This window comes from Talpa occidentalis, unplaced genomic scaffold (genome assembly GCF_014898055.3).
Source record: "Talpa occidentalis isolate TD23 unplaced genomic scaffold, MPIMG_talOcc4v2.1 talOcc4.8, whole genome shotgun sequence".
In the NCBI taxonomy this organism is placed as follows: Eukaryota; Metazoa; Chordata; class Mammalia; order Eulipotyphla; family Talpidae; genus Talpa; species Talpa occidentalis.
Window position 1 is genome coordinate 86,124,635 of NW_023605194.1, and position 16,671 is coordinate 86,141,305.

Consider the following 16,671-nt stretch of genomic DNA (forward strand, 5'->3'; position numbering starts at 1 on the left):
ACAAGACAATTTTCTGAGAGGAAAGACATGTTCTATACCTTGATTGCATATTTGCTTACATTTGTCAAAACTTTTACAGAACACTGCACACAGATTTCCCTAAATAGAAAAACAAACAAACAAAAACAACTTAAGCACATACACATAAGTTAACAAGTTAATAAACAATTCCCTGGGTGAAAGAGTCACCTATTTTCCACTACGTTGAGTAACAATGTAGATGAATTTTTAACTTTTTGTGACACGAGTTAATATTTCTCACATGCATATGTTTATCTTATGTGCATTTATAAGAGAACTGCTTAACATATAATTAAAGGATGAAATAAATCTTTTTCATATAGATTGTCAGTAACTCTTTTTATTATGGGGATATTAGGAAAGGGGAATAGATCTAATAAGAACATCTTGTTGCCATTTTCTCAAATATACAGGGTGCTATAAATAGCTCTTCACAGAAACACCTACTACTTATCAAAGTTTGAGCCAAGAAAATCTCAAATGTGTTTTTTTAATCCAACTGAAACTTTGTGATTGAAAAGTTTTCTTTCATCATCTTTTTCTTTTCTTTTTTAAAGATTTATTTATTTATGCATACAAGAGTTGGAGTACAGGCCAGAGATGTGGGAGGTGAGAGGCTTCACCAGAGAGTGGGGAATAGAACAGTCAGACAGACTGAAATACACTGCTGAGGGCAGCAGCGGGCGAGACAGGAGAGGTCTGCTTCACCATGTGGTTTCTCACTGGGCGCCAGGGATCGAACTCGTGCTGCATGCAGAGGCTGTGGATTGCTTCATAGTGCGGTGCTTAACCCCTTGTGCCACCAGATAGGCCTTCATCATCTTTTTCAATATTCTTTTAATTTTTCCAATCTCTCTGAATCCTTGCCCAAAGTATCTTCTGTATTTGGGAAAGACTCCCAAGTGTTCATTTCTCTCAAACCTTACTTTTCATTCTGTTAACTTCATACCTCAACTAAATCTTTAAAAAGGCCTTTTAACTGTAGTGTAATATCATGAAAAAAGAATTATAACCCTAAACAGAATTGTACTAAAAATATTTCTATACTAAAACTTTACATTTAATATTTTGTTATTTTTGTTGCTAGTTGAAAGAGAACACATTTTTGTTTATAGTTCATTTAACCTAGATCTTAGTTTGTTCTTTATGGTATATTATATGGATTAGTGACAAATAACTCAGTATTTTCTATGTAATATAGGAAACAGAATCCTATCACAGACAATGCAGGCAGTTTTGCCCATGAAATCCTAAAAAATCAGAAGCATCTCCCTCACCAGTCCGCAAATCCAGTTAGCCACAAAAATTGTTTAATTTTTTGTCCTAGATCTTTCTAATGGCCATAATATGTGTGTGTGTGTGTGTGTGTGTGTGTGTATTGATACACTTCAGATCCTATTACCTTCTGTGTTTACTTTGTTTTGATCAATGCCCCAGATTTCATCTTTACCACTGCCTTCCGGTGCACAACAAATTTTCTCTCCATCCTCAAATTCTTCAGTGATAGTCTTTTATTTTTTTCTCCTTAATTTAATCATTTTCCTGCAAGGTGGCTCAAGTGATAATTAGAAACTAATAATCTCATAGAAGTGGAATAGACTGTAACATGATTTACTGGAATAATAACAGTAGGTATATAAATAATCTGCTGAGAATTAACAGATGCTGATAACATATATGAAGGCCTAACAAGTCAGATTCTTTAGGCTATAATTGTTTGTTACTTCCAAAGCATCGGACTGATAACTTGTTAATTGAATTAAGAAAATTAATCCAGTGATTTGTTTGCTGTGTTTGAAGCTGAAAATACAATTTATGTATGGTTGGCTTTGTTTGGAAAATTTCTAACATAGAGCTTTGAAATATGCATTGTGTAACAAATGTTCTATTGTCCATTATCTTTACTTAGACATTAATAGACTACTTAAACACTATGCTACATAATCTACAACACTCGAGTTTTATTACTTATACTTAATAACATTTTATTTATATTATTGTATTATACATTTAAGAATTGCCATTGCATATTCTCAGAATGCTGTGGGATAATTTATTAATTTGTTTGATAAATACAAAAAATAAAAAATAGGCAGTTTATTAATAACCACATATTTTTTATATGTGCATGTGTGTATGTGTGTATACATGTGTATATATATAAAGAGATAGAGGATCCAAATGTGTGTTTCCAGATTTTAAATAAGAACAACATGTGCTTCATGTTGTATGAAGCATAATGTCTTCATACTTCAAGATTCCTTGTTTTTTTTTTGTTTTTGTTTTTGTTATTATTCTGTGGAAGTCAGGAGCGTCAATCAAAACAGCATCTGAAATGGAAATGGACTATATCAGTCTCTGGATGTGAGTTCTTCCGTGTTGCTTCCTTTAAGCCAGCAGATTTTCAACTGAGCACTCCCTGAAGTTGCTTGGTAAGTTGTTAAAAAAAAAAAAAAGATAGTGGACATCTATCCCACTTCCAGAACAATTAAATTTCCAGTGTTACCAATGGTGATGTAGTGATATCATCAAAGCTTCCCAAATTATTTTTCTGTGCATCCAAGGAAACCTCCGCTCTAAACATCCTTCCCTCTCCCTCACCTGCTCTTTTGAACAAGATCTTATGTTGATGGTCTTTAGTCCCTAAGGCATGCTTACACCACATACAGTGACTTTCCTTTTATCTTCAAATGCCCATCACAAGACTGGAAGATGGCTTATTGTTTACTTGATTACTACATCAGTTTTATGCAGCAGAGGTTGATAATTGTGAAGAAATTTTCCTTTAGCCAAATTGTGCTGGTCTGTAGGAAACTGTTTCTGATGAATGATATATTTGAAAACAAAGCGTGTGCATGACTTACTATTACACATGGTATTATATTTGCTTTGCAGCCCTGCATGGAGGGAAATCATAATATTGTCTGTAAAAACTCCTTTGCATCAGACCAATAATGATATTAATTTTTCTTCACCTTTCAGGGTGAAATAAGCACAAATAAATCATTACAATGTTTACATAAAATCACTCCTCATTTAGAGCAGAAATGGTGGTAATCATACTCAAATACCAATGTAAGCCCAGTTTAAATTAAGGATTATTCTAAGGTTATTTCTTTTAAGTAAAATACCTCTAAAGTGTTAATATGACCTTTTCAAACAATGTACCTGGCATTTGACTTTATTAAGTATGATGTCATTAAATGCATTTATATGGTGATCTTCAGTAATAGACAATTAAGTGCTCATAATTATTTTTGTCTTTAAAATTATTTTCTTTATTATTTCCCCTCGTCATTCTTTTCTTATAGTCTATATTGAGAAAATGTAATTGTCAGTCTCTACTATGCCAGGCACTGGAGTTATAATCATGCTATTTCTCACCAGAAAAGCTGGTGGATTCAGCCATAGAAAGTAAAGTATTATTTTATAATATGCTAATTGTGCTAAGAGAGAAACAGCATAATATGACAGAATGGATGAGAGTGTTTAGAAAGACTGAGGGTACTGGGCTGTGACCTTCTGAGCAGGTCTCAAGCTAACTTTTTAATGATCAGTTGGCATTCAGGCTAGTAGATTACAATACATGCCCTTTTTAACAATTTGGAAAAGCGCTGTTGTGGAAAAGTCTATTAGGATGATGGCAAAGATAAGAATCTATAGGTTAATAAATATATATAAATTTATAGAGAATTAAACATGAATCTGCACTACAATGTTTTAGCTTTCCTTAGTGCCACATGTTTTTAATAAGCATCAATTGTGTATGAGCCATTGCAATTGAAATTTAAGCATTCAAAAGCATGAGGTATACAGATCACAAATTGAAGGAGTTGGAAAGCAATAGTATTTTTGGATATGGACCATACATTTTAACAGAAGACTTTACATATTCAAGACATTTTTTCTCATTTGAACTATTGAATCCATTTCATAGATGTGGAAGCAGAGCACATGCAAAGTTAGACAAATTACCAAATATCACAGGATATGTGTGAAGTTGATTCACACCAAAATCTTTTTATTCTAAAGCAGATTTTGTTGGTATGTTTGCTTTCCCCCTAATTTAGAAATTCATAAGGGCTGCTGAGAGCTTCAGAGACATACTCCCACAGACTGTAGTTGTTAGTTACAAATACATATTTCTTCTACATATTCACGCTTTTAAATTGTACATAATCCAAAAAAAAAAAGATAGATGCTATGTTGCCTGTGAAGCTTCATTTTCACTTTAGTCCAGGTTGGAAGACCACAGAGTAGGGTCTAATTGCAAGGGTGACAGAGCAGAGGAGGGTAAATAAGTGATGGGCAGAGGCAGTGAGAAATGTGATTTGTATAATTTCAGGATTTTAAGTGCTCAGGTATTTTGGCAATTACCATAGCAATTTCCAAGTGTCCTTTTATAGCAATGTTCTTCAGTCACAATTTAGAGGATAGTCATCTGCCGGAGAGGATATCAGAGGAAATTGCGTTAAGACGTAGCATCTAGGTAGAAATATATTGACATAGAACTCAATCTGAAGTTGTCTGTTAAGTCACTTGATAACTTTGCACATATGCAAACTGAAAAGGGGTATGCATTTTTAACTTTCAGTATCTTTGTTAATTGATAGAACAAGAACTCTTAGAACTGATATATGCGTCCATAGATATGGTCCTTATTGTGCAAAATGGCTTGTCAAATGTATAGAAGATCAATGGAAGAATTACTAAAATGCTAAATGTAGACAACTCTGGTGGGTGGAATGACAGATGGCTTTAATTTCTTTATAATTTTTTCAATTGCTCAAAAACTTAAATGCCCATTTTCTTTCCTTAATACAATTAACAACTACGACAGCAGCTGCAAAGAAGCCCAGCTGCATGCTTCCCAGACTGTCACCTGCCAGAGCAGACTACATAGATACTTTAAGGGAGACAATGTATTCTCACTTGAATTTAGACATGGTTTTCACTCTCACTAGAGGCTTGTTTTCCTCCACTAAGCCAAATGCTCTTTGTCCATTGAAACATGGATGTTGATAATTTGCACTTTCCAGGATAAGTTTTTTCAAGACCACTTCTTCCAAATCCTCCCTCTGCTGGCATGCTATGCTACAACTCTCAGCTTTTGTCCTCTTAAAACATGATACTAGCATGGATGATGACACCTTCAGTTCTGTGTGAAATAATCTGACATCTTCGACTTTCTCCCTCTCTCCCCATTTCTCTCCCGTCTATGCATCTATGAATCTATCTATCATCTATCTGTCATTTATCATATCAATTTTACATGAATAACCAAATTTCAATTTTGCAAGATGAAGAAATTCTAGAAATTCCCTTTAGTACATTTGCATATAATGAAAAATTCAGTGTTATACACTTAAAAATTTGTTAAGAGAGCAGATCTCATGTAGTGTCATCAACACACACAACCATGGGGGCAGAGGAGCTGATGGAATGTGGTAATGCTATGTATATTTATCTCTAAACTCATTAAATTAAACAAATTAAATATGGAAGTAAGAGCTATATAAAACTCAGATATTCAACTATTGACAAATCAAAAAAATTGAAATTGGAATCTCAGAGATACCAAACATCCCCTATTCATTGCACTCCCTTGTTTATTGCAGCATGATCAACAATACCCAATCTATGCAAACTATTAAAATACATATATCTAAAGAAAGTGTGGTATATATTGTGCACTGAAAGTTAATTGAAGGAAACAAAATAAGTGAGTTACTGCAGAATCAAGAGTGAGGACTTAAGTCAAGGAACAGCCTCCAGACAATTCTGGAAATTCTGAGCTTTTCAGTGTGGATTTATACTTAGACAGGAAGTCTGGGAGGGTATTTCAATGGTTTTCTGTAGAGGTAAAGAAAATTTGCACAGGGGTCCAATTCACTTATCTATCTGATGTTATCTATGTATTTGAGGAAAACAAAGAGAATTGTTAATATGTATACTATCCGTTCAGAGCCTTATCCTGTGGGAACTGGGCTTTTTAGTAATCTCAGAAACCCTGAAGTCTATCTTTGAAGTTACTGACTTGCCAGGATGCAGCTGGCAAGTGATCCTCTTCTCACACAGGCAGCCTGTAGTAGAGGCAGCCCCTACGGAGGTTCAGACTAGCTGGCTTGTGCCCCTTAGTTGAGTCCAGGAAGAGTGGTACTCTTTCAATTGGTGATTTTAATTAATAATACAAATAATGGAATATGTTTCACCTTTGAAAAGTAAAGAAATTCTACCTTTGTGACAACAGGGATGAAACTGAAGAAAATTTTACAGAGTGAGATTAAGACCTCAACAGACTTGAAATGTATAATGCAATCTGTTTTGACTGCAGGTACAATGTTGCACACCAGATCTTCAGAACTAATTCATTTTGGGTAACTGAAATTTTACACACTTCATTATCCCTGTTTTGATTAAATATTACTCATAAAAATTGGGATCAAAGGATGTTATAGTGATCACAGAGTTCAATAAAGTCAGAAGAAATTTGTTTAAAAAGTCAGATCTGTTGTGGAAAACCAAGCTCAGGTCTTAAACTCTAAGAGTATGAATAATGTCACAATAACCACAAATATCACACAAGGACATCATTGCCTGTGCATAAAGCAGAAATAACGTGATGGCCACAATATCCAATTCTCTGCTTCACTTTAATCATCTTTATACCAGTAGGGGCTAGAACTGGGGATTTTCATGTGGGTTCGCTTATATGTACTGCTGTTTGATCTGTGACTCATCGTCGAGTGCTCAGGAGTGTTAGCCCACTGAACACATGGGATGAATGAGTCTGATTCCAAGTCGAGGAGTTTTCCACACAACTACACATATCCACACAGCAAATATTGAAAATTGAAAACATATATTAGCTGTTTTACAAGACTCAACTTTCAAAATAATCAATCCAGTTTGCTTAATCAAATAAGTTCAGAGAATCATCAGTTTTTGTTGATATGCTACACATGCTGAAGATGAAATGAGTGGACCCTAGTTCAGGATGTGCCAATGAAAGTTTTCAAGTTTTAAAAGTTCCAGTTACTATGTACATGCATGCACATAGGCCCTCAAATTCAGCTCATTTTCTCAGTTGTAAAACTCTGAAGTGTCTCAGACAGAAATAGTAATAATTTAATGTAAAAAATCAGCATTGGGACCTCCCTGGTGGCTCAAGGGGTTAAGAACCACACTATGAAGTAATCCGCAGCCTCTGCAGCACGAGTTTGGTCCCCAGCCGGCCAGGGAGCCACACATGGAGTGGCAGACCCCTCCTGTCTTGCCCACTGCTCCCCTCAGCAGTGTATTTCAGTCAATCTGCCTGTTCTGTTCCCCACTCTCACTCTGTCTCTGCTGACTCCTCTCACCCCCCATACCTCTGGCCTGTACCCCAGATCTCCTATGCATAAATAAAAATAAATAAATCTAAAAAAATCATCAGCATAAATGTTGCCAAAAAATATTTTCTGTCTAATAAATGTGCTTCAAGTGCTACCGCTTAGTTCTCCCAGACTTTGTGATGCAACTTACCTGAGTTGCTTGTGTTTAGATAGTTTAAGATTCTAGACTAGTCTAGTTTGAATTGGCTTCTTTCCTTGTTCTCTCAGTTATGAACTGGCATCTTGAATTATTTGTTTTTGATGTTTCTGAACTTCAGTTCACTTGTCTGTGAAGGAGCAGTTCTAATGTTCCCTTTAGCATTGTGAACCAAGAGATGTGCATATAAATTCAGTATTTCTGTACCTGATAAAATGAGTCGCAATTAAATATTACTGATTGAACCTGTGATTTGGGCATAATTATATCTGATTTATGTATACATTTTAGTGATCAAGTTAGAGATTGAATTTCTCTTCCACATTCCTGCAATGACTGAATATTTTTCATAATGTTTTGACTATGTTTTTGTGATATCCCTCATCAGAGTACCTATATTCCTGGACAAGATTTAAATTGATATTAAATTTAAAAGTGCTTCCCAATGAACTAACACCATATCAAATCATTGACTAGTAACAGAATATATCAAAAAGTGTAATCCAGGAACAGATAATTTGATAAAATACCCATATTTGCTGGCAATATCATGTTTACAAGGTCCTCCCATTTGGGTTGTTAAACCTAAATTCAGTATTGCATATTGAGCAAAATACCCTGGCTTTATTTCATAAAAACAATAAGTTCTGTGTGGAAACATTTAATTAGCAAATTTATTTATAGTTAACAATTCATATGGACAAACTTTAGATTAAATTACTTACTATGTAATATATTATCCATGCTTTCATTAACAGTCTGAATTATGAGTTACTTTATTTTTTATAAATTTTTTACATCATTGTTCATTTTTAAATGATTGCTTCCCCCCATCCTCAGGTGTAATCCCCATAGAATTTCCTTATCCAATGCACCCGTGCACCATTACCACAGTTCCCTGTGCTCCTCTCTCCCTCCCTCTGACATGTCTCCCTCCTCCTCCCCTGCAGGATGTATTTAAAACATTGCATGATTATGCTTATCTGTAGAGAAGAGCAAGTTGACCTGACTGGTTTCTAAAGCATATGGCATCTTATAGGAAATGTAAGGGAGATGGATGTATTATCCTAAAGCTGTTATGATGAAAACAGTGGGAGATGGTAACTGGCAGCTTCAGACTTTGTAGTGAGAAAAAATAGCACACTGATGATGATTTAATGGTTCAGAGCTGATTTAAATATCACAAGTTGTGGAGTTAGGTAAAATCTCCTGATATTCATGTTGTTTCAGGCTGAGTAAGCTTCTGGAACATTCAACTCTTTTCCAATCTGTTAAATAGATGTTCACTCCTTTATTAGAAACACAGAGGGTAAAAATCCAATGCTAGTTTTCAGCCTGTCTGATCTGTAGATGCCATACTTGTCTGGATGAGACTGGCTGTAGCCTGTGCTTTGTACCAAAAGTTGATGAAAATATTAAACTAGCTATAGGAGAGCCCAGGGAATCTTTTTTCTCTCCCAAATATTATGTCAGGAAGTATGCAGGCACCACACCCCACTACTTTGCTCTGCCCTAAAAAGGTGGGATTCTTTAGGCATTGAAAATGTCCAGGACTCCAGACATTTTCTGGAGCTCCCTTATAAATCAGATCACCTATGGGTGTCTCTTCTACAAAGGAAGTGAAATTTGATTCCTTTTATTATTTTTCTGGAGCAGAAATTGTGATTCTATGCTAATATCCAATTATAATATCCTTATCCCTTTTTGGGTGGATGTAAGTAAGTAAATTAAATAAATAAATATTTATAGAAATTTGTATTAAGGGAAAAATTAAGCAGAATTTTCTGAATAAAATGTATCTATCAGGGGACATGTAGACACTAAATGTTGGCACATCTATCTTTTTTGAAAGAACGTAAAAAAGTAGACCCAACTATGTTATTTTTGTCTCTTCTATAGATCTTCAAGCTCCCCTGCTTGGGCCCTGGGCTGTTACTGCTGGGTATCTTTGTTCCTTCAGAGACAAGGCCTGCTTCTTCACACCATGTTAACCGCTTGGGAAGATTTCTGTTTATTACTTTGAATTTTGTTGTAACGTTTTCCTGTGCTAGGCCTGCAGGTATGTGTTTGTGTTTGGTGTTTGGTGTTTCTTTCCTAACAGCCATAAGCTTAAAGGAAACTATGATTTCTAACTATAAAAATAAAAGTAGTTCAATAGGATTGAAATAATGTCACTAGTCACTGAATTAGCCTTCACAGCCATATCATGAAGCCGGCAAAACAATTAGTATATTGTCATCTGTTACTTAGAACCAGGATGCACTCTGAGAAATGTGTCCTCAGGTGACTCTGTTGTGTGAGAGTCACAGAGAGTAATGGCACCCATAGGGCCTGCTGCACGCAGTGGCTCTACCCCACAGCTTCTGGGGCCCACCACTGTGAAAGTGTGTTGACCAAAACATCATCAAGGAAGCTTATTTTACAGCCAGGGAGTGAGCTAAAGATATTCTGGTCATTTGCACTGGCTTCTATTGTGTCAGGTGTAGCCAGCAGCTACTTGAAGGAAGACCACGCCCCCAGCCATCAGGTCATGCAGAACCGACATCCTTCCCCGTGAGGACTACTGCCATCCTCTTCCTCAGCATCACATCTCTTAAGTTTCTCTCCCATTTCCTCTCTTAAGAAACAAAGTCCAGGGCCTCCCCGGTGGCGCAGCGATTGAGCGCTGGGTTGCGAAGCTGCCCGCAGTCTCTGCAGCACCGGTTCGATCCCCGGCTGCTCCCGGCCACCTGAGGAGGGTCCCACATGGCGCACAGACCTCTCCTGCCACCCGCTGCTCCCCTCAGCAGTGTACTTCGGTCCTTCTGCCTGCTCTGCTCCCCGTTCTGGCTCTGGTGAATTCTCTCACCCTCCCGCGCTTCTGACTGTACCCAGTGCTTGTATGTATAAATAAATAAATAAAGCTTTAAAAAAAAAAATTATCTTAAAAAAAAAAAGGGAAACAAAGTCCAGGAAAAAAAAATATCAAAGTCAGATTTGAAAATGGATGTGAAGGGCTGGTTTACAGTCATTTTAGTAACACGATTCATAAATATCTGTTAATTGCAATGATATGTACAATTGTTTTCTAAAATATTTTATTTTTTTAAAAAAAATGTGTTGTATTTTATTGAGGTACTTTGGCTTACAGTACTGTATACCTTCTAAGGATATAGACTCACACCTTTTCAGATGTATGTCACCATGCCATACCCACCACGAAAGCACCCCAAATCCTCCACCATAGTTCACTGGTTTAATTTTTTGTGTGTGATGAGATTTTTGAAATCTATTGTCTTAGCATCTTTAAAATATGCAGTACTGTGATGGATGAGTTAACTAAATTTATTGTGGTAATCATTTGTCAAGATATACATGTATGAAATTATGTAAAATACATACCTTAAATGTATGCAACATTATATATGCATAAAAGCCAGAACATTTATGAGATTAAAAAAATCCACAGACACTAATTCTTTTTATTACATTTATATGACTCTATAGCAACATTTCAATAGTCCATGCATTTAATGTAAACCACAACTTTTTGTATTAAAGCTATAAATGGAAAAGAAAATGGAATAAACAAAAACTTAGGAGGAAGAAAGTCACTTAAAATCACCAAATGACTGAAGTATAAAATGATGTAATTGTCATAGCAATACATTTTGTATTATTTTGAGTAGATAACTTCAGTAACTCTCAAATAGAAATTGTTTAAAATGATGAAAGTAGACATGTAGATAATTGTCCTGTGAATGAAACAGTCATCTTTAGAAAAATTCTTTTTTTGAAATTTAAATGCTGTGGAGACATGTGATGTTATACTAGCATAAAGATTTAAGTAGTAAAGATGTATCTCTTAGGAATTTTATAAAGCTCATTTGTAGAATTATGTGAAATAAACTGAACAAGAAAGAAGATGAAATGAAAAAGGTTTTGGCCCATTTAATCCTCACTTACAGACTTTTGAAGCATTGTCTATTTATGCATTAGTTTATTACAATGGTTTTATATAAAATTTTCTATAACATATGCCTATAAGCTGTACTTGACAGACCAAGCACATAAATTCACATTGGTTTAAAGCCATATATTAGCTTGTATGTTTTAACTGAAAACTATTTTCACTATACATAAAGGTGCTATATAAAAATTTATAGCTCAATAGATCAGGGAGTTATGGTTTTCTATATTAAGTCATCTCTACACATTAAATTTGAGTTAAATTTTAAGTTGAAGACATCTGGCAATTAATTGCAATAGCAAAAATATAAAAATATATATCCCTGTGGCTATCTGTTTATAAAGATTTATCTGAAAGAAATGTGAAATTATGTGGATATTTTGGTCTACTGTCTTTGTGAAACTCTCACTAGGACTCTATACTCCTTCATTTCTTTCCTTTCATACTAATATCTTCAACAGATATTGATGCTTATTATAATACTACCTGACAATTTCCAAATTCTTTCCCACATTAGCAATCAAACTTTCACCCCCCCCCAAAAAAAAGTGTGAGATTAATAAAGCAGATATTTGTAAGTCAGAAAATAGGGAAACAAATCAAGGACACTCAACAATAGCAAACATTAGGCTTTTGTTATTAAGTAATTTAATGCAAAATATTAATAACAAAAACAATAGCAATCACACCACCATTTTTTGACTTTTCACAGTGTGGTAAGCACTTTAAAAACATGGTCTCAAATCATCACCTCAGTCATGGAAGCTGTTATTGCTAAATCTTATGTTTTGGTTTCAAGAAGTCAAGTTTCTTATCAGTGATCAAGTGGCTAATTCCTACCTGAATCAGGAAAATATTCCTATTCTGATACTATCCAAACCTATATCATTCCCATTATACCATACTGTTTTATCTAATTATTTTAATATAGACATTGTGCTTGCATACTTTTACAAATAAGAAGGCAAAATCTTAGAAAGGTTAAATAGCAACTTATATTTCCTTAAAATTAGAATTTAAATCACTCTCTGCTAACAAAACAAAGTCTTTCCATCTAAATGATACATTGCAAGCAAATGCTCTAAGAAAATCGATGGAGAGGATCATGTCTATTAGACATTTCTCATTAGGCAATGGGTAGCGATCAATGGTCCTAAAATGCATGAGGCAAAAAGGAAGAAAAATGATGGTGATATATAATGTGTTTGAAAAATATTAGTTTAATGGTTCCTTGTTTGTTTGTTTGTTTGTTTGTTTTCAGATCTTGACTAGAACTGTAGAATCGGCAGTAACATGATCACACTGCCTGGATCTGTGAATTTCCCCAGGCCCTGAATTCAAGGACTGAATTTCACAAATCCAGCATTCTCCTTCCACTTGCTCACTCCTTTCCCGTGGCTTCCTGAAGTTTATGTCCCCACTTGGACCATGTTACACAATTTTTCTACGATGGCTTGATTTTTTAAATCTCAATGAGGAACTTTTCTTCTCAAATCCTAAATGCCTGAATTTTTCAATACTTGATATTGCTCTTAATAATTCACTTGAGGACATTAAGTAGGATATTTAAATACCTGTAGGTCAGTTATTTAAATGATTATGAAAGGCAAAGATGGATGTACTATGTCAATATTTAAGCTCTAAAAAAAAAAAATGGAAGGTGCAGACAAAACTCAAGGAAAGTAATATCATGATTCATGAATGGACTTAGTAGATAATTATAATAAATTTTAATCGGTGGTTTGCAAAAACATTAACCTCATATCAGGCAGCATGTGTAAATGGACATGGGTATAACAATGTGTTTTGAATCAAGAATTGCAAGCAGTTGTAGTTATCTGGACAATAAAGTCCGAGATAAAGTATAGGGTCTCAGGACACAAGAAAAGTTAGAGTTAGCTTTGCTATATTCCCTTATAAACACACACACACACACACACACACACACACACGAAAGCATTTTTACTTTCTTCAAATATTTTGAGGGATAAGCATGGAGAGAGAATGCTTCTCAGTAATTCCACAAAGATGTACCAAGGGCTAATGAAGAACATAGAGACAAAATATAAGACATCCGTAATAAGTGTGGCTGATAAACAATGCTAAAATATTCACCATAAATAATGTTGAAATGAAAATGTCATGTAAATCTATGAAAAACAGGTAGAATTAACTATGTTGAAACATTGAGTGATATGGTGGAATATCTCACTAGATGATTTCTCTTTCCCCATTATTTATCTTCATATTAAGAGAGAAAGCAATATGAGAACACCTGGAATCAATTATATATGTAAAAATCAATCTAAAATACTGAATTTTTAAAGGTCTTTAGCATTTTTCTTATGTATTCCAATGGATATATTTCATTGAATTGCAAAATTTTGCAGCTTACTAATCCAGCTTATTAGAGGAAAACAATCTTTTGAAATGTTTTCATACTTACTCTGTAAAAACTGTCAGGATAAAGAAATTATTATGGAGGCAAAGTATTAAAAAAGCAATTAGAAAGTGACATGTTATAAATAAAAATGCAAGCTTTTATGAGAATGTCAAATTTAATATTCATATAATATGCCAGTTTAGAGAAAAATGTTGCCAAAATGTGACATCCAGCTCCTTTCTCCTTCATGAAGTTAAATTTTCAGAATTTTGAGATGATATGGATATAAATATTTTATCTTAATATATATATTTCCTTACCTTTAATTTCTGTCACAAAGCTAAAGACCATATCATTTATTCCACACATGTCCAAATTATAGACATTCTCTCAGCTCTCCTTTCCATCCTACACATTGTGTATTTCCAGACATTTAGGGTTTAGTATAATCAGATATTTAATGTGTCATGTAAACATATTGGATTATGGTTTAGATATTATATGCTTTGGTTTCATGATTTGAAATGATGTAAAAACCACTTAAGGGTGATATTAATCTGTCTTTACTATAATATATTTTATGCTAGAGAGAGAAAAATACATCTTTGTTTTAGTAAAGGTAGTCCATACAAATCTACAAGTATGATTTTGTGTTCAGTATTTAACTTCCATTTTGCTAGACATAAATAATCATTATATGTTTAATTATTCTAACCACTCCCCAATCTTGTATAAAGTAATTGAATTATAACTTATGCATCACACATCCATTAGTAAGCTATCTGGACCCAAAATCACCTTTGTCTAGTCTCAGATCCGTGGATGTCTTTGAAGGTGTGGCAGGTACAACTCTGAGTAGACTCAAGAACAAGGTCATCTTAAAAGTATTAACATTTATCAGCATAATAATTTGTTTCTTGTTCACCTGTGGAACAAGTGTTTATTGTTTGTTTATTTTTGTCAGATATTTCAGTGGACCCAAATTGCAAAATAATAGTTCAATAAGATTTGTTTATTAGGAGTATATGTAGATATTTCCACAAGATGTATTTTGAAATTATGTATTGTAACAATTGACATTTCATTAAAGTATTTAAATATATTTATCTCATATTATATGAAATGCATATTTTCTTAAAGCATTTATTTTTTCTCTTTAAGGTGTAAATATGGTTCCTGAGTGGCATTTGTATGCTCAGCATTTCTGAACTTCAAAGAAAATGCTGACGTGTGGTCAAATTTGTAGCTAAACTTTTGTTCTAAGGTCACTAAGGCTTCAATGATTAAAAATGCTCAAGAATGCACTTCATATTAATCTTGGGAGGAACATGGATTGACTGACCTCTGCTGAAATTAAGTATAATTCAAAAAGCTGCATCATTCTTAAAAGCAGCATTATTAAAAATGTTTGTCCCAAATTATTTTCATCTCATTACTTTTATGTGTAGTTCTTATTTTGATTTAATACATTATATCCTACAAAAAGAACATTGATAAATGTATTCAAACTGAAAATAGTTCCATAACAGCAACAAGAAAAAAAATAATAGCTCCAATTCATATGGTTCCTTCTTGAAGATTTAAAACATGCTTCGGTGATACTTTTTCTAATCTGTAAAATATCCCTGAAAACATTGCATTATTTTACTGATGAGGTTACTACACCAAGGTTGTTGGGCAAGAAGCAGCAATGTTTTATTTTAATATATTCTAGTTTATGCTCTTCTTTCCAAGTTATACTTTCTTCAATAAAGTCAGATTCTAGTAAAAACATGTCCAGGGGCCTCCCTGGTGGTGCAGGTTCAATCCCCAGCCGGCCAGGGAGGTGACCCCCATGGCACAGCAGACCTCTCCTGACTCGCCACTGCTCCCCTCAGCAGTGTCAGTTTGCCTGTTCTGTTCCCCACTCTGTCTCTGGTGAATTGTCTTACCCCCGCACCTCTGACCTGTACCCCATTTCTTGTATGCACAAATAAATCTTTAAAAAAAAAACATGTCCTTAGTATGTGTTTGAAAAGGAAAATATTATTTTGGCCTTTCCTGGCTATTAACTACAGCACAGTGAAGTCAAACTCGGGCTCCTGAATGCTCTCATGTAGTAAAAATAATAATAATAATAATAAAAATAATAATGATGATGATGATTGGATAGGAGATATACCTGCCAACTCAGACTAATAGCTGATTTGCAGGCATTCTTGGAAGCATTAACATAAAGTGATTTTTCATGCTATTTCATTCAGGTATTTTATTAAGTTCTGTGGAGAGAAATTTTTAACATGATCCCGATGCTCTGAAGGTTATAATCTTTAATGTCTGCATCTGGAGGATGTTGGGAAACAGGTGTTAAAACACTTTCATATTTTACCTTGACAAAAATAGAGACTATGAGGTGACTATGAGGTGTGGGATTTTTGTTTTCTCTTTTCAGGACCTGATTGAAATTTTTTTTTCACATGTTTCATGTGGGGAACATTTCAAGAGAAAATATGTGAGACATCTGAGTTCAGACAAAAAAAAATTCTGTGAACTATTAACCAACAATGTTTGATGAAAAATGTCACTGAATACCTGGTGGAGTTGGAGCGTGAGTTAGATTATCAGCTTCTGAGATGACAGGAGGACCTGTGAAGTCAGGCCATGTTGGTTTTGATAAAAATGCTGCATGATCCTGGGACACCCACATGAAAGAGCAGAATATCTTTATGCATCTCAGTCTCTTCGTTAAAAAAAAAAATGCTTACAAAAATATAAAATTTTGTAGCTTGAATGGTTTATAGTACGTGAA